Below are 19,488 nucleotides of genomic sequence, written 5' to 3' on the forward strand. Positions count from 1 at the left end.
TGCCCTAAGTGTTGCTTCTAGTTGGCTGTTCCTGAGTTGTCTCCATTATAATAAAATGGTAATCGTGTGTATAGTGCTTTCCTGGGTTCTGTGAGTTGTTCTAGTGAATTACCAAGTGGGGGAGGTGTTGTGGGAACCCCCGAATTTGCAGCTGGCTAGGCGGAAACATGGGTAGCTTGGGGATACCTGAGACCGTGGCTGGTGTTTGAAGTGAAGGTGGTCTTGTAGGACTGAGCCCTTAACTTGTGAGGTCTGTGCTAACATCAGTTAGTGTCAGAACTGAGCGGAATTGCAGAAAACCCAGTTGGTGTCAGGACATAGCCCCTTCCTCTGATGAAAGATGAAATTATGTATTACAGCTGTATTGGTATAAATGTGAATGTAATCCAAGCTGGATTCACTATTATAAATCCATTATTATGGCAGTCAGTTTTTCCCATCTGACTCTAAAAAAAATTAACATGAAAACCTTCCCATCAGCCCCAGGCGCTGAGCCTAGTGTGCTCAGGGCATGTCTCGGAGAAGCTGGGCTTCTGGAGCAGCTTGAGGATGGAGCATAACCAGGTGCCCAAAGGGACAGAGAAGGAGGTAGGGAGGAAAGACATCATCATTTTGTACTAGGGTGATTCCTTATCTCCCATATTCCTGTTACAACAACCTGGACCCATGCCCTAATCGTGGCAGCCTTTTTAGTCTTTGGGGACAACTTTTAGACACTCTTTGGTGCTGTCTTTGCTGGCACTCTGGCAAATGTCTAATCTACCAGGGGAGTGAAGCATTATCCTGGTTTAAGTCTAAGAAAGAGGTGTTCACAAAGATTTAAGACGTTTCCACCTCCCTCTTACAAATTCTACCTTCTTCCAAATACAACCATGTGGCTACGCACTAAATATAGAAGGGAAGTTGGAGCGAATGTCATCAGGATATGAATTAACTTGAAACCTGGAGTTTCCAATCCCAACTTGTCTGGCGGTCTAATTGATATTTCACATAGGTCATCACCAGGCGCTGGGCAATCCCTGCCCCAAACCAAAACTCTAAGTTACCTAAATGGGGGCATGCATTCTTCCCCCCTCCCACTGAATTTGTTTGCTTGGGCTACCATAATAAGGTACCGCAAACCGAGTGGCTTAAACAACAGACATCCATTGTCTTCTAGCTCTGCAGGCCAGAAGTCTGAGATCAGGGTGTCAGCAAGGATGGTTCCTTCTGAGGGATGTGAGGGAGAATCTGTCCCATGCCTCTCCTCCAGCTTCTGGTGTTTGACATTTTGGATTATAGATGCAGCACCCTGACCTCTGCATTCATCTTCACGTGACGATCTCCCTGTGTGCGCGTCTGTGTCCAAATTTCCCCTTTATATAAGGACACCAGTCATATTGAATGAGGGACCCACCCTACTCCAGTACGACCTCATCTTAACTAATTACATCTCCAGTGACCCTATTTCTAAATAAAGTCACTGCTTGAGGTCCAGGGGCGTTAAGACTTCAACATATGAATCTTGCCAGCGGGGGGCACAATTTAACCTGTGACACCTACCTTTACTCTTCCTTGTTCGCTGGAGGCTCTAACTGAAGCAGGAAGGTACCCAGCAGCCAGAAGGCAAGGTGGGTGAGGGCTTAGTGAGCTGGGGATGATGGGGCAGAGAACCGTATGCACATCTCTGGTCATCCACATGCATCTTTCCTCAAAGAAGCTCAGCAGGGATTGGCTTCAAACGTCTGAATTATTAGACTTCCTTATGAATAATGTTGCACTTTAGCCGTTGTCTTTGGGACCTGCCTCATCTCCAGCGACTTTTCAGATTCAATGTTTCCTCCGCTCTCATGAGGAAAGTCACTTCCTGTAATCCAATGTCCCCTCGCTCCTGAATTAGAGCAGGTTCTTAGTGATGAGCAGATGAAATTGTCTCTGGGTAATTTAAGAAGAAAAGTAATTGAGGAAAGGATGTTGGGCAGGTCATTGGCTCTCTAGAAAGGATGGCAAACCAGGCCAAGGCTGTGCTTCCGGAAACAAATCACACCACAGTCAGAAGGACCCAGCTTGCGCTCTGCCACTGGGCTCAGGCACCCAGGAGGCATGTCCATCCTGGATGCTAGCTGCCTCCACTGCTCCTGGAAACTCTATCTAGAGGCTTTTTTTCCAGATTCGGAGGCATCCCTTAGCCCCAAAGGATAGGCACATCTGCGCTAAAGCTTTCTAAGGCCACCTTTATGACCAACATTCTCTGATTAACTGTAGATTCCAGTAGTCACCTCCTGACCGGTGAAAATTTGTCTCTGCTGGGGTCCTGAGAGAAACAGACACTGAGATGAGTTAAGTGAAAAAATTTAACAGATGGCCAACAAACACATGAAAAGATGCTCAACATCACTAATCATTAGAGAAATGCAAATCAAAACGACAATGAGGTATCAACTCACACCGGTCAGAATGGCCATCATAAAATAATCTACAAACAATAAATGCTGGAGAGGGTGTGGAGAAAAGGGAACCCTCTTGCACTGTTGGTGGGAGTGTAAATTGATACAGCCACTGTGGAGAACAGTATGGAGGTTCCTTAAAAAACTAAAAATAGAGCTACCATATGATCGTGCAATCCCACTACTGGGCATACACCCTGAGAAAACCATAATTCAAAAAGACACCTGCACCCCAATGTTCATTGCAGCACTATTTACAATAGCCAGGACATGGAAGCAACCTAAATGTCCATTGACAGAGGAATGGATAAAGAAGATGTGGTACATATATACAATGGAATATTACTCAGCCATAAAAAAAATGAAACTGGGTCATTTGCAGAGACATGGATGGACCTAGAGACTGTCATATAGAGTGAAGTAAGTCAGAAAGAGAAAAACATATATCATACGTTAACGCATGTATGTGGAATCTAGAAAAATGCTATAGATGATCTTATTTGCAAAGCAGAAATAGAGACACAGATGTAGAGAACAAACGTGTGGATACCAATGGGGAAGAGGGATGAATTGGGAGATTGGGATTGACATATATTTGCCCCTGGGTATGAAATAGATATCTAGTGAGAACCTACTGTATAGGGAACTCTACTCAGTGCTCTGTGGTGACCTAAATGGAAGGAAATCCAAAAAAGAGGGGATATATGTATACGTATAACTGATTCACTTTGCTGTACAGTAGAAACTAACACAACATTGTAAAGCAACTATACCCCCCCCCCAAAAAAAAGAGTGAAAAAGTTTATCAGGAGTAACACCTGTGAGAGGAAAAAGCAGGAAGCGGGATGGGGCAGGGGTGGGTTCAGTCAGACCACGATACAGAACTGTCCCCTGCAGCCTGATGGGAGCTCTGAGCAAACGCCTGCAGAGGAGTGATGGGTGGGAACGGCTGGGGACTCGTGCCGCGTCATGCTCGGTCACTGTCCAAGCCACCCCAGGAAGAGGGTGGCTTTGACGCCGAAGCGGAGGTGGACTTAAAGGTGTCTGTCAGTTAACCACTTGTCTAGCGGCTGGGCCGGAGCTTTGGTCCCAAGCAAAGGGAAACAGCCATTCAAGGATGTGGGTCGTGCATAGCCATGCAACTCTCAGAGTCTGCATCCGCTCCAGGCAGAACTGCACGTGTAGATGGGGCATCTTTACAGAGGAAACACATGTCAATATCATACATTGGCTTCTGTCATTTCTCTTCTTCTGTGGGTCTTTGTTCCACTTCCCCAGTGAGATTGTGACTCTCCAAAACTACAGACTAATCTGACTTCCTCAGCATCCCCGACAGAACCTAGCCTGAGGCTGAACACAGAGTAAATGCTCTAGGAACATTTTCTTTGTTTTTCCTTTTTTTAATTTTTTGGTCGCGCTACGCGGCATGTGGTATATTAGACCAGGGATGGAACCGGTGCCCCCTGCATTGGAAGTGCAGAGTCTTAACCACTGGACCGCCAGGGAAGTCCCTCTAGGAACATTTTCTCATCCATCTAAGGTGGCTTTCTCACTGCTTCCTCATCCCGTCTCCACCACGGCCCCCACCCCGTCCCTAAGCACTGCAATTTGAAGGCTCCGTTAGAACAGGCCATACCTAAAGCCCCTGGCTCACTGTCTGGATGAATTTCTGACAGACAAGTGCTTTCCTGCCCATCGCCCTCTCCAATCATTCATTGTTCTTGTCACAAATTAAAAAGAAAAGCAGGCAGTGCTTAAGAAAATCTGTGGCCCTGCTCGACACCTCCCGCGCAGAAAAGCATTTGACGACCGGTTCCCATGGCAACTGGCTTTCTTTGAAATAATTTCTTGTTCGGTGCGCCAGACCCCCGCCTTTCTCTTCTTGGGAGTAATGGCCAGCGTTGAAAATGAGATCAGAGAAGGAGAGAACATCCAGATGAACGGAGCCCACAGGCTGGCAAGAGGGCTCTCGCAGCCCAGGAGGGAAGAACTCAACGCCTCTGTCCTCAGGGCCACGCTGGTGCTCACCAAAGGGTTAAAAGATGCCAAGGATGAGGTCTGAAAAGAGCTGACAGCAGCATCAACAGGCACTATTTAGAGCCACACAATTGAGCAGAGTTCTCTAATTTTGGAAAAGGGCCATGTTCGCACATTCTGTGCAACTGTGCCTGCCCCGGAAGCTGCTTGCTTCCTTTTTTTTTGGTTCTTTGGTGCCGTGGCGCATGGGCAGTGCTTTCGCCTCAGAGGAGAGCTGCCCCTGCCCTTGCCCCTCATCCCTATCCCCACTGTGCTAAGCAGTGAGACCCGGACCTGACTTCTGTTGTAAGTTGACTTGTGGTCCCCCCAAATTCCTATGTTGAAGTCCTAGCCTCCAGGACTTCAGAATGTGACTGTATACTTTGGAGATAGGGCCTTTAGAGAGTCGTGATTAAGTTAAAATGAGACCGCTGGTGTGGGCCCTAATCCAAGCTGACTGGTGCCTTTATAGGAAGAGGAGATTTGGACACAGCAGAGACACCAGAGACGCACCAGCACTGAGGAAAGGCCATGTGAGGACTTAGTGAGAAGGCAGCCGTCTGTGAGCCAAGGAGAGAGGGCTCGGGAGAAACCAACCCTGCCTGCGCAGTGATCTTGGACTTCCAGCCTCCAGTCTGCGTGTTTTGTTGTGGCAGCCCGAGCACTCAAATACGACTTGCCCCTGGGCTGCAGAGGCTCCATTTGTCAGACTGGGACTCAGGAAAGTCAGTCTAAAATTATCTGCTTTACATTCCCTTCAGAGGGGGATGGGCTCCACCAAGAGCTCCAGCAAGCTCACTGCCCTCACCACGCGACCTGTGATACACTTGTGTCTTGACGTGTCTGAAGGTCTCTTCTCTCACTGGATACCATACTCTGTGAAGTGACTGACGGAAGCCCAGTGTCCACCCTTAACAGCAAAGGAAGCCAGACGGGTCTAAGTGATTCAGTGTGGGAGGCTGGGCGACCTAAGTAGTTGTCTCCTTGCTTCTCCATCCATGCACATTTATAGTATTTTAATGTATATGAGATCCCGGAATGGGATGCTTTGAGGTTGGGATGCTATCTTCTTCCATTTGTATCCTGGCCACTGTGCTTAGCATGAAAGCACTTAATAAAGATCCCTGAATAAGTTAATGAATCTTATCCTGCCCAAGAGAAGGAAGCTTTAGGATTTAAATCAAAAGAGAAATCTCTGGTCTTTTGTTCCTTTTCTTTCTTTCTTTCTTCTTTTTTCTTTTAGACGAGGAGACAAAGGCTTAGAAAGTGAAGTGACACAGAAGGAGAACCAGGACCAAAACCAAGGTCTTCTGAATCCAAGTTCTGGGGTTTTCCACTCTGCCATTCGCTGAACTTAATACACAGCCAACTGTGTGTGCGCCCATGTCAGGAAAACAAAGACAATACCTATATTTTCAGGTAAGCACAGTCTCTCTTTTTTTTAAAAACATCTTTATTAGAGTATAATTGCTTTACAATGGAGCGTCAGTTTCTGCTTTATTACAAAGTGAATCAGTTATACATATACATATGTCCCCATATCTCTTCCCTCTTGAGTCTCCCTCCCTCCCACCCTCCCTATCCCACCCCTCTAGGTGGTCACAAAGCATGGAGCTGATCTCCCTGTGCTATGCGGTTGCTTCCCACTAGCTATCTATTTTACGTTTGGTAGTAAGCACAAGTCTCTTAGGCTCAGCATTCAAGTGTGAATTTACTTATTATGTTTCAAAGGACCTGGTATTAGTCCATGTACATCCTGGTATTTGCCTCTTTCATCTTTTCACTCCCTTCATTAAAATTCTCAATGGCTCTCAACTGAGTCCCAAGCAAAGAGACTGCACATAGTAAGCATTTGATACATTAAAAAAAAATAAATTAATGAATAAATGAAAGCAGAGATAATTCTTAATTCCTCCCCCTGGCGTTCAAAGCTCTCCATAATCTGGTACCCTAACTTTCAGCCTTCATAGACAAAATTCTTTGCTCTAGCTGGCTCAGTTTCCTCTCTGCTCCCAGAAGAATGCATCATTTGTAACTCTACTTTGGTTGTTCGCCCAGACTCCGATCATCCTTCTCTCCCTTATTTGTCCATCCTGAAGTAGCTCACATCTTCAAGCCTAACTGAAGTCACCCCTCCTTCTGGCTTGGTGCACAAATAAGAGCAATAAGGATTTGGAGTCTGGAAGATGTGGGTGGAGGAAAAGGAATCTACAAAGCATTCTGAAATAGAGCTGCAAGTTAGGAAGAAAACCTGGAAGAGACAGAAATAGAGGGGCTGCATTTGCTTTTGCCACTCAGAGAAACTATAACCTTGAGCAAGTCACAATCCCGGTAGCTGAAGTTTCTTCATTTGTACAATGGAGCTTTAGACTAGACAGTCCTTAAGACAATTCCAGCCTTAACACTCTGACTGCACATCAACCCAAACAGCTGCTGTCTCTCTTTGTAGGGTCCCCAACTCTCTTCTCTCCTCTTCCCCAAGGCCATGTATGCACAAAGCCCTGCTCTCCAGAGACCTTGACCATCAGTCACCCCCTCTTTTCTATCTTCAACGTCTTCCTCTCTAATGGTTCTTTCCTACCAGCATTGAATGCGCTGAAAGTGTTTTCCATCTTCCAGACAAGGAGGTGGGTTTCCACTTTTGTCCATGATGGAATATCTAGTACCAGACTTACCTTCCTGCCGTAAACACCAATTCATTAGACAAACTATATTAAAAAAATGTTTTCAGACATTAGGGAATGGGCAGTGCAGAATTGTGATTCCCAATAGAAAGGCAACAAATGAGATGAGCCCTAAGATTGCTTTGGCTTTCTGCCTGGAGACACTTTCCTGATGATGGCACAAGAGGTACCCAAGCAGAGCCAGTGGTCTCAGTGAGTTGAGGGGAGGCCAAAGTAGCTGGAATTTGCCAGACAGAGTATCAGAGAGGAGGGAGCCATGTAGAGAAAGCCCTCCAGAAGTCAGCACTGGGGTCCCCTTGAATCTTTGGCTGAGTACTTAGTTATGACCACATAGGAAAAAACTCCACATCACCAGGCAAAGAAAACTATAATTCCCCAAATGGAACAATTCCCAGAGCTCATGTAGGGCTTGGAGATGTTTGAGTTATGACTAGCCAAAGGAGAGAAACCCCTTTGAACACCTGGATCATTTAGTAAAGACTCCAGAAGGGTCATACATTAGTAGTAGGGCTAAATCAGCCCTATTTGACTTCCCCTAGCAAAGCTTAAAAACAAGCCAAATGATGCAATCAGAGGATGCAAGCTGTTTCAGAAATAACTGTCTGCTAGAGCTAACTTCTATACCCTTTAAAGGAAGAGAACAAAATCCAGACACTCAACAACCTAATATTCACGATGACCAGTGTAAGGGTTAAGTAGTCAGGGTTCAATCAGAGAAGCAGGATGAGTAGGGGTCATATATATAGGACATGAATTTATTAGAGGAACTGGCTTACACAATTGTAGGAATTGGCTAAGCAAGCCTGAAGTCCATAGGGCAGGCAGACAGCCAGGGAAGAACACAGTAGGCTGGAAGCACGGTGGGGAGAAGAAAGAAGAGAATTTCAGATCTAGTCATTGTTTGGAATCTCTGAGCTCAGCGGAGGCCCGAGGCCTCATTTTTTTTTTTTTTTTTTTTTTTGCAAGGTGATTCTCAAATTTATATGGAAATTCATAGATAGAATAACCAAGACACTGCTGAAGAAGATAGATGTGATAGAACTCACTCTCACTCTACTATAAGACTTTTAGACTGTATGGTATTGACATAAACATAGACAAATTGACTGATAGAATGGAAGTGGAGGGCTAAGAACAGGTGCATTTATATAATTTATGACAAAGGTGGCACTGTAGAGCAATAATAAAATAGTATTTTTGAGTTGACCCCTGCCTCACAGCATAATTAAAGCTATATATATATATATATATATATATATATATATATATATATATATATAATATAATAATTCCAAGGGGACTTTATATCTAAATGTACAGAGCCCTCTCTTAAAGGCTTCCAAATTATTAAGTTAGGCCCACTTAGAATACTCTCCATTTTATTAACTTACAGACAACTGATTATGGACTTGAATTACATCTGCAAAATTCCTTCAAAACGGCACCTGGATTTGTGTTTGATTGAAACTCTGGGAAAGGGTGTGTGTGTGTATTACAAAATAGCTGCAGTTTCCCTTCCATGCTCCAACTCCTATGAGAGAATATCCCTTGTACCCTACCATAACTGGAAACATACTAGAAAGGGAATTCTGGGGACTGTAGTTCAGCCTAGCCAAGGTGACATATCACAAAACCATCACATTCAGCATCCATTAAAAGTTAGACCTTCATTGAAGCATAACCAGGAGATGCCCGTAACCAGGAGAAAAATATAAACAGACACAGACATGACAGAGATGATGGAATTAATAGAAAAGAACTTTAAAAGAGCCATCAAAAACATGCTCAAAAATTTAAGGGAAAACCTGAAGACAATAAGGAGAGAAATTGAAGGTATTAAAAGAAATCAAACAGAACATCTAGGGCTGAAAAAATAAAATGTCTACAGTGAAAAATACACCAAATGGGCTTAGCTGTATATTAGACAACAAAGAAGAGAAAAATTAATGAACTTGGAGATGTAGTAATAGAAATTCTCTAAGCTGAAGCACAGAGAGAAAAAGATCTGAAGGAAAATGAAAAGGAAGAGAGCCTCAGTGACAGTATCATGTAGTCTAACATATGTGTCTCCCCAAAAGAGACAGGGATCAGAAAATAATTTGGAAAAATAGGAAAAAATTTTCCAAATTTGATGAAAAATATAAATCTCAATATTCAACAAGTTCAGTGAATACCAAGCAGAATAAATAGATAGCACATCAAAGCACATAACAATCTAACTGATGAAAACCAGTGAGAAAGAGGAAAATCTTAAAGAAACTAGAGAAAAAAAGACACATCATATTCAAGAGAACAAAAATGAGATTTACTACAGAATTTCTGTCAGAAGCAGTGTAAGCCAGAAGTTAAAGGAATGATACCCAATGTGCTGAAATTAAAAAAACAAACAAACTGCTAACCTAGAATTCTGTATGTAGTGAAAAGATTTTTTAAAAGTAGAGTAAAATAAAGACATTTTTGATAAAATAAGCTGAGATAATTCATTGCCAATAGACTAGCACTGCAAAAAATTGTAAAAGGAGTTTCCTCAGGCTGAAGGAAAATGACATGAAATAGAAACTCAAATGTACATAAAAAAATGAAGAGTACTAGAAATATTAAATGAGTGAGTAAATATAAAAGACTTTTTTTCCCCCTCATTTAAAAATCTTATAAAAGAACATTGAACACAGAAATCAGAATGCGCTGGACTTCTCCCTCTGCACAGGATCTCACATTTTGGTGTTGCCTGGGCTCTCACCTGGAGGCGTGGGGAAGAATCTATTTTTTAGCTCATTCAAGTTGCTGGCAGAACCTGGTTCTAGGTTGTAGGTTGAAGGTCTAAGGTCTATGTTTCCTTGCTGGCTGGTACCCAGGCTCTGCCCTCATCTCCCTGAGGCCCACATTTCTTCTCACATGGCCCCCTTCATATTCAAAGCAACAATGATGTGTCAAGTTCTTACACTTTGAATCTGCCTGACTTCCCTTTTTATTAATCAGAGAAAGGCCTCTAATTTTTTTTTTAGATTTTTTTTAGAGCGATTTTTTTTTTTCCACAGCACAACTGAGAGGAAGGTACAGAGATTTCCCATATTCCTCCTATCCCACCATGCATAGCCCCGCCCATTATCAACGTTCCTTACCAGAGTATCCCCTCTCAACAACTCCTACCATTATCAACATCCCCTATATTTGTTACAATTGATAAATCTACTTTGACACATCATCAACGTCCAAAGTCCATTGTTTACCTTACATTCATTCTTGGTATTGTACATTCTGTGGGTTTAGGCAAACGTATAATGAAAGGGATCTATTATTATAGTATCATACAGAGTCGTTTCGTATCCTAATAATCCTCTGTGCTCTGCCTATTCATCCCACCCCTCACCTCAACCCCTGGCAACTGCTGATCTTTTCACTGTCTCCATAGTTTTGCCTTCTCAAGGATGTCATATAGTTGGAATCATACAGTTAACTAGTCTTTTCAGATTGGTTTCTTTCACTTAGTTATATGCATATAAGGTTCCTCCTTGTCTTTTCACAGTTTGATAGCTCATTTCTTGTTAGTGCTGAATAACATTCCACTGTCTGGATGTACTACGATTACTTATCCACTCACCTATTGCAGGACAACTTGGTAGTTTCCAAGTTTTGTCAACTATGAATAAAGCTACTATAAACACCACATGCAGGTTTTGCTGTGGGCATAAGTTTTCAACTCCTTTGGGTAAATACCAAGGAACATGACTGCTGGATGGTAGGGTAAGAGTATATTTAGTTTTTTTTTTTTTTTTTGGCCGAGCTACTCAGCTTGTGGGATCCTAGTTCCTCAACCAGGGATTGAACCTGGGCCCTGGTTAGGACTCGGCAGTGAGAGCACTGAGTCCTAACCACTGGACTGCCCGGGAATTTCCAAGAGTATGTTTAGTTTTGCGAGAAACTGCCAAACTGTCTTCCAAAGTGGCTGCACCATTTTTATTCCCACCAGCAATGAATGACACTTCCTGTTGCTCCACATCCTTGTGAGATTTGGTTTGCTAGTGTTCTGGATTTTGGCCATTCCAATAAGTGTGTAGTGGTATCTTATTTTTGTTTTAATTTGCATTTCCCTGATTGACATATAATGTGGAGCATCTTTTCATATGCTTATTTGTTGGCTGTATATCTTCTTTGGTGAGGTGTCTGTTAAGGTCTTTGGCCCATAAAATTCTCTAATTTTAAGGGCTTATGTGATTAGATAAGGCCCACGCAGATAATTTCCCTCTTAATGTCAACTGTACCGTATAACATAACATAATCACAGGAGCGAGATCTCATCATGCTCGCAGATTCCAGGGCATGGGAATAAATGAAGATCACTGATATAAGAACAAAGGCAAGACACCATCACTTGCATTTAGCAGAGACTCAAAATCAGGCTGGGGAGTGGGAAAAGGGGAAGGCTTACCATATGCTCTTACTGAAGGCTTTTGGCATATGGAAGGTGGAGGTGGGCTATTTGTAAGCAGAACATCCCATGTGATTGTTAAGGGTAGCATATTTGGCCTTCTCTTTTTTTAAATTATTATTATTATTATTATTTATTTATTTATTTATTTATTTATGACTGTGTTGGGTCTCTTAGTTTTCGTGTGAGGGCTTTCTCTAGTTGCGGCAAGTGGGGGCCACTCTTCATCGCGGTGCGGGGGCCGCTCTTCATCGCGGTGCGCGGGCCTTTCACTATCGCGGCCCCTCCCGTTGCGGGGCACAGGCTCCAGACGCGCAGGCTCAGTAGTTGTGGCTCACGGGCCCAGTTGCTCCGCGGCATGTGGGATCTTCCCAGATCAGGGCTCGAACCCGTGTCCCCTGCATTAGCAGGCAGATTCTCAACCACTGCGCCACCAGGGAAGCCCTTAAATTATTTTTTAAAATTTATTTATTTGTTTTATTATTTTTTTATTTCTGGCTGTGTTGGGTCTTTGTTGCTGCGCACGGGCTTTTCTCTGGTTGCAGTGAGCAGGGACTACTCTTTGTTGTGGTGCGTGGGCTTCTCATTGCAGTGACTTCTCTTTTTGCGGAGCACGGGCTCTAGGCGAGCGGGCTTCAGTAGTTGTGGCACACGGGCTCGATAGTTGTGGCTCGCGGGCTTAGTTGCTCCATGGTATGTGGGATTTTCCCGGACCAGGGCTCGAACCCGTGTCCCCTGCATTGGCAGGCAGATTCTTAACCAGTGCGCCACTAGGGAAGCCCTGGCTTTCTCTTTTTGTTCCTAAGTTGGAAGTGGAGGCAAAAATTAGGGAAGCTAGCAGTTACTGACCAAGTGCTGACTCTTTGGGGCTGGTTGCTGCAGAAGTTGTGAGTCAGAGATCTAGGTTTTTTTATATGGTTTGCCCATTGTCATTTTGTATATTCAGTCTTTCAAGGAATTAGTGGGAAGATTTTGGGGGAGCATTTTAGAAATTCTACCTATTGCAGATATCTACAAAAAACGTATTTACAGCTAACACCAAACTTAATGGTAAGAGATTGAATGCTTTCCCTTTAAGATCAGGAACAAGACAATGATGTTTGTTCTCACCACTTCTATTCAATATGGTACTGTGGGTTCCATAAGTCAAGAAAAAAATAAATGGTTATCTAGATTGGAAAGAGAGAAGTAAAACTGTTTTAATCTCGGATGACATAATCATTTATGCAAAAAAATCCATGACATAAAAAAAAAGTTACTAGAACTGATAAGTGAGTTTAGCAAGGTTGCAGGACACATATCAATATATAAAAATTAATTGTAGCTCTATATGCTAGCAACAAACAAATTAAAAGACAAAATGACTTACAATAGCATTAAATATTAAATACTTAGGAATATAATTGACAAAAAGTGTGTAAGATCCCAATACTCAAAACTACAAAATTTTGCTATAAAAATTAAACATGACCTAATAAAATGGAGAGATATACCATGTTCATGGATCAGAAAATTGACTATTGTTAAAATTTTAGTTATCCCCAAATTGATCCATAGATTAAAGGCAATTCCAACAAAATTCCAGAAGGCTTTTTTGGTAGAGATTCAGAAGTTTGTTCTAAAATTCACATTGAAATGCAAAGGATCACAAACAGAATAACTCTGAGAAAGAAGAACAAAGTTGGAGGACTTACACTACCTGATGTCAAGACTTATTATAGTGTTAGAGTAAATAAGATGGTCAGTATTGGTGCCAAGATAGACAAATAGATCAACGGGGCAGAATAGAGTCCAGAAGCAGATGCCCACATATATGGTCAATTAATTCTTGACAAAGATTCAAAACCCATTCAGTAGAGAAATGATAGTGTTTTCAACAAATGGTGCTGGAACAGTTGGATATCCATATGCAAAAAAGAAGCAAAACTTGGAAGAACCAAAAGAGAGAAGCAGACAAATCCACAATTATGGTTGCATATTGTAACAGCCCTGTCTCAGTAATTCACAAAAGAAGTAGGCAGAAAATGAGCAAGGAAATAAAAAAAGTGTACAACTTTTTCAACCAACTTGACTTAATTAAAACTTTCAACCTACAACAGTAGAGTCCACATTATCCTCATGTGCACATTGACCATTCACCAAGATAGACCATATGTTAGAGCACAAGCCTTTGAAACCACGGGGTGTATTCTCTTACCACAAAAGAATTAAATTAGAAGTTAGTAACAAAAAGATGATTGAAAACCCACATATTGGAAACTGGACAACATAGTACTAAATAATTCAAGAATCAGAAAAGAGATTGTAAGAGAAATTAGGAAATGTTTTGAAATGGCTAACAATTAAAAAAAAATCAAAATTTGTGGTATGCAGGTAAAGGAGTTCACAAAGGAAATTTATAGCTTTCAAGGCTTATAGGTTGTTACCTATATTCCTGAACAACTGGCTATAAATCAGAAGTTCCCACATCCCCCTTTGGGTTCTATTAATTTGCTAGAGTGAATCACAGAATTCAGGAAACCTGTTTACTCACCAGATTACCAGTTTATTACAAAGGAAATTAAAGGATGTGAATCAGCAGCCAGATGAAGAGATGCATGGGGCAAGGTTCTGAATAAAGGAGCTTCTGTGGAGCCCTGGGGTCCAGCATGGTGGCACATGGAAGCATTCTGGTTCACCCACCTGGAGCTTTCTAGTACCCCTCCTTTTTGGTTGTCTTATGGAGGCCTCATTACAAAGGCATGATTGATTAAATTATTGACCATTGGTGATTGAGTCAACCTCTAGCCCTTCTTCCCTCCCCAGAAATCAGGGGGTGGGGCTGAAAGTTCCAACCCTCTGTTCATGATTGGTCCCCCTGGCAACCAGTGCCCCATCTTTAGGGGACTTCCAAAAGTCACCTCATTAACACAAACCCAGTTCTGGTGAAAATGGGCTTGTGAATAACAAGACACCTATTTCACCTTTATGGCTCTGAAGCCATTTCAGGAACTGAGAACAAAGGAACAAACATTATAACAAAAGATGCTCCCCTTGCTCTTATTTCTCAGGAAATTGCAAGAGTTTTGAGAGCTGTGAGCTAGGAACTATGGCTGGAAGACTGAAATACATATTTATTGTAAATCACAACATCTTTAACTACTTTGTACCCCTCAAAAAACTAATTCATGGTTTATGAAAAAAAAAAATGAAAATATTTAAAGTATTATATAACAAAATTATGGGATGTAATTAAAATGATACTTGGTTATAAATTTCTATGCTTAAATACATTTTTTTAAAAAAATCATGAAACAGAAAAGAAGAAACAATCCTCAAGTAGCTGGAAATGAAATGGTATATTAATTCTAAACATCATGAAAGAAATAATAAAAAAAAGAACAAAAATTACTAAAATAATGATGGAGAGGATGAACAAGTCCAAAAGCTGATTCTTTGAAAAACATAGATGGAATAGCTACACTTCTAGGAATATTAACCCAGAGATAAAGAGCAAAAACACAAACAATAGAATAAGGAGCCATAACTGTAGAAGCATTAATAATTAAAAACATCTGAATAGAACACCGACAAATTTATGCCAATACATTTTTTTAAAAACTAGATAAAATGGAAAAAAATCAGAAATCTGAGCTACTAAAATTGACTTCAGAAGACCGAAAACCCAAATAGTTCAATAACCTGCCAACCACTTCCAAATATTTCTAGGTTCAGATGATTTTAAAGACAAATTTGTACTAAATCTTGGCTGAACAAGGTTTATTTATCCAGTGGTTTAAATATGTTATTGCCCTTTTGGCCTTCATATTTTCTTAAGAGAAGTCAGCAGTACAGTTAGCCCTCCACATCCGCCTGTTCTGCATCCGTGGATTCAGCCAAAGGCGGATTGGAAATATTCAAAAAAAAAAAAAAATCCAGGTAGTTCCAAAAAGCAAAACTATTTACACAGCATTTATATTATATTAGGTTTTATAGGTAATTCAGAGAAGATTTAAAGTAGACGGGAGGATGTGTGTAGGTTATATGCAATTACTGTGCATATAAGGGACTTGAGCATCGTGGATTGGTCCTGGAACTAATGCCCCTAGGATACTGAGGAAAGACTGTAATTCCCATGATTACTTTTCTCTATGAAATATGCCATTTTCCTTTGGCCACTTTCAAGATTTTCTTGGTTTACAGCAGTTTATCTTTTGTTACAGCAGCTTGACTACGATGTGCCTATATGTGTTTTTCTTCATACTTGTCTGGGGTTGTCTGTTCCCTTACTTACATTTTGTTTCACTCCTTGTCTGTTTCTAGGTTTTAATTTCCATTGCTCTGTCGTTTGTTTCTGGTGTATGTAGGTTGGAAGTGTCAGGAGTTGGGGTCGGGGGAGGAGGCACGAATAGCCCTCTCGGCCTCTCTTCTTATCTCTCAATATGTATCAGGGCCCATCCCTGTGCCCTGAGGACTTTGTCTACTTCATAAACAGATTGCTCAGTTCAGGTTAACCTGCCCACTCCTGGCAAACACCACAGCCCACCTGGTAACAGAGGTGGCACGTGGGCCCAAACCCTATCCCTTGTAGTACAACTTTGATGGATTCCTAAGCCAAAACCATTCTCGTCACAGGTGGAATACATTTCAGGTCCATGCCACCGAGGGCTCTGAAGCATCAAAGAACCACCAGCCAGGCTCTGGTCAAGGAGGACTAGCTCCCCCCTAGTTCAGCTGCTGATAAAATCTAGGGTCCCGGGGAGGAATATGACCTAGGAATTCTATGGTCCTGCCAGGCTGCCCTCTTAGTCATCAACTAAAAGCCCATCCAAGGCCCTGAATATGGCCTGGGGAACCTCTGCAGGCTGGGTCCTCACCCCACATTGCCAACTGTAGCCATAAACCCAGGCCAGTGGCAGGGCTTGGGAGTCCAAAGGATTACTATCTTAGTTTTAGACCCATAAATCACCTTGAAATTGGAAACAGCCCTGGAAATTCTGGATTGGTTGATAGATGTCTTTCCCAAGATGGCAACACGCCCAGCCCTAGACATTTACAGTTGCCTCAGGCCTATATAACAGCTTTCTACTTAGAAACTTTAAAATGTTCATTAAAAAAAAAAAAAAAAAAAATGTTCATTAGCCACTAGTTGGGTAATTTTTTTTTAATTGAAGTATAGTTGATTTACAATGTTGTGTTAATTACTGCTATACAGCAAAGTGACTCAGTTATACACATATATATGTCCTTTTTCATATTCTTTTCCAGTATGGTTTACCAAAGGATATTGAATATAGTTCCCTGTGCTATACAGTAGGACCTTGTTGTTTATCCATTCTATATTTACCAGTTTGCATCTCACTAGCCACTATTTGGAATAGCAGGTCCCCAAGCTCAGGAAATGTCATTAAAGGCTAACACCCTTGTATGGGATATTACCAGGGAATGCATTATTTTGGCCAGTCAGCAGAACTCAGTGTCCCTTCTTTTTTTTTTTTTTTTTTTGGTGCTGTTGTTAATGTGTTTTTTATTTAAAACAGTTTTAGATTTACAGAATTATTGGATAGATAGTACACAGAGTTCCTGTATATCCCACACCCACTTTCCTCTATTATGAACAATATGTACAAATGAACCAGTATTGATACATTATTGTTAACTAAAGTCTACACAGCATTCAGATTTCCTCAGTTATTCTCTAAATTTTGTTTTCTGTCCCAGGATCCCATCCAGTATACCACATTACATTTAGTCATCATGTTTTCTTAATCAGTGTCCCTTTTTTATCAACCTAGTTTCCAATGTCTTACATATGTTCATTTACAATACAAAGTTTACTCTTGTAGAAGGAAATCCTGCCATTTGTGGCAACATAGATGCACCTTGAGGACATTATCCTAAATGAAATAAGCCAGACACAGAAAGACAAATACTGTATGATTTCACTTACATGTAGAATCTAAAAAAGTCAAACTCACAGAAGCAGAGAGTAGAATGGTGGTGACCAGGGGCTGGGAGGTGGGGGAAATGGGAACATGTTGGTCGAAGGGCACAAACTTTCACTTATGCAGATTGAATAAATTCTGGAGAGCTAATGTATAGCATGGTGACTATAGTTAGTAATACTGCAGTATGCACTTGAAATTTACTAAGAGAGTATATCTTAAGTGTTCTTACAACGCACACAATGGTAACTATGCAAGGTGATGGATGTGTGAATTAGCTTGATTGTGGAGATCATTTCACAATGTATACTTACATCAAAACATCACACTATACTTCTTAAATATATACAACTTTTGTCAATTATACCTCAGTGAAGCTGGAAAAACAAAGTTTCCTTTTGCGACAATTGCTTGTTATTTCAAGAAAGCTTCATTTTTAGTAATTGAGTTTGTTGGCAAAGCTGTTGAGCCAAGAAGCCAGGAGAGGCCCTCAGTGGGGCTGCCTTTAGGCCTGCAGAGCAGGGGCAGGTCTGAGACAGGATGGGATGGGGGTGAGCTTCCCAGCCCTTCCCTGGGGACATCCTGCAGTGGCTCCCAGCCTGAGCACCACGGTGCAGTCTGGGTAACTCCTCCCTCTGGGAACTTTTCCCTTCAAGGGGGCAGGGGCAGGGTGTGGGCAGATGGGGAAGTCTCAGCTGCCGCTTAAAGCAGCCCAGACAATTAATGGGCAGCTCCAGCTGGTGGCCTGAAAGAGACACTGAAATCCTACACTGGTTTTTTTTCTCTTATGATAGAATTGACTTTGGCATACACTTCTGGAGTTACTCTGGTTTTTAAGAAAATGTCCATTTGGGATGTCAAGGACCACTTTGGCACTGCAGAGAGTTGGGTAACGGAGGTCTGGACCAGGGACAACTCCAGGGCCTGCTAGAGTGAGAAGGCTAGCTTCGGAGAAGCCCATTGTTGGACACCATCTTCCACCCCAAGAGAGCTTCTGGATGAGTGTTAAGTCTTCCCTGGGCAAACTCAAGGAGATCCTGGTCCACCCAGACAGGTGGGGGATGGGAGAGATGTCTGCCCTGATCCTGGGCCTTTAGACCGTCCAAAGATTATGCTGGTCAGACAACTACGACAAAACACACCCCGAGTGAGTTTGACAATACTTGTCTCAGACCCTCTTACTGCACTTGTATGTTTCGTCTCCGGTTCCACTCCTTCAAAACTCTACCTTCCAACGCTCTAGCTTAAAAACTCTACCTTCCAACGCTCTAGCTTAAAAACTCTACCTTCCAACGCTCTAGCTTAAAAACTCTACCTTCCAACGCTCTAGCTTAAAAACTCTGCTTTTCCAGTCTTACTTGTAGGTCTCCCTTGGACACGGTTTGTATTCATTAGCTTTTTCTTCCTATTGCTTGTGATAACACCCAGCCAGATTCCATCCTAAATGCCGCATCCCCCCACCCCGAGAACATTAGCTTCTTTGCCAATGCTCTGTCCAGGCTTGTCAGGATCGAGCCCCAGTGGGTGGTGCAGCAGAGTGAGTGAGGACACGCCAGGAGGGAGCAAAGGTGTTTGCAAGTGGGGAAGTGATGGCGGTGAATGAAAGCGAGGCTGTCACCGCTCTCCAATCTCTCCTGAGGTGAGGGACACTGAGCAGCTTCCGCTCAAGGGACTTGAGGGCAACAGACCACCAGGAGGACCAGAGTTCAATTAAGGAATATGGTGACAGGGTATTCTGCAAGGACTTTGATGATATAGGCTAGTTTGTTTAGGACCTCGTGGAATATCCAGTAGGCATGTCGGAGGGTCTTAAAGATCAACAGTTGGGAGGAGGCATTAGTGTAGTATGGACATGAGAGTAAAGATGGGAACAGATGACCAGAGAGTCTTGGGTTTAGGATGAACAGCAGAAGGCAACGGAAGGAGAGGCTTGGCAGGGCTGCCTGGCACACGTGGAGATGTCAGGTGACACCTACGGCCTGAAGAGGTGGGTGGCCCCTGGTGAAAAG

At 42.3% G+C, this 19,488-nt stretch overlaps 2 long non-coding RNA genes across 2 annotated transcripts in view; both read right to left on the reverse strand.

Moving 5' to 3' along the window:
* Positions 1-19,488, reverse strand: part of LOC309664125 — a 764,383-nt gene that overhangs the window by 198,608 nt on the left and 546,287 nt on the right. The window lies entirely within an intron of this gene.
* The window catches only part of LOC309664117, a 125,926-nt gene that overhangs the window by 59,305 nt on the left and 47,133 nt on the right, over positions 1-19,488 (reverse strand). The gene's annotated exons all lie outside the window — the stretch shown is intronic.

This window comes from Balaenoptera physalus, assembly GCF_965194825.1.
Source record: "Balaenoptera physalus genome assembly, chromosome: 7".
Taxonomy (NCBI): Eukaryota; Metazoa; Chordata; class Mammalia; order Artiodactyla; family Balaenopteridae; genus Balaenoptera; species Balaenoptera physalus.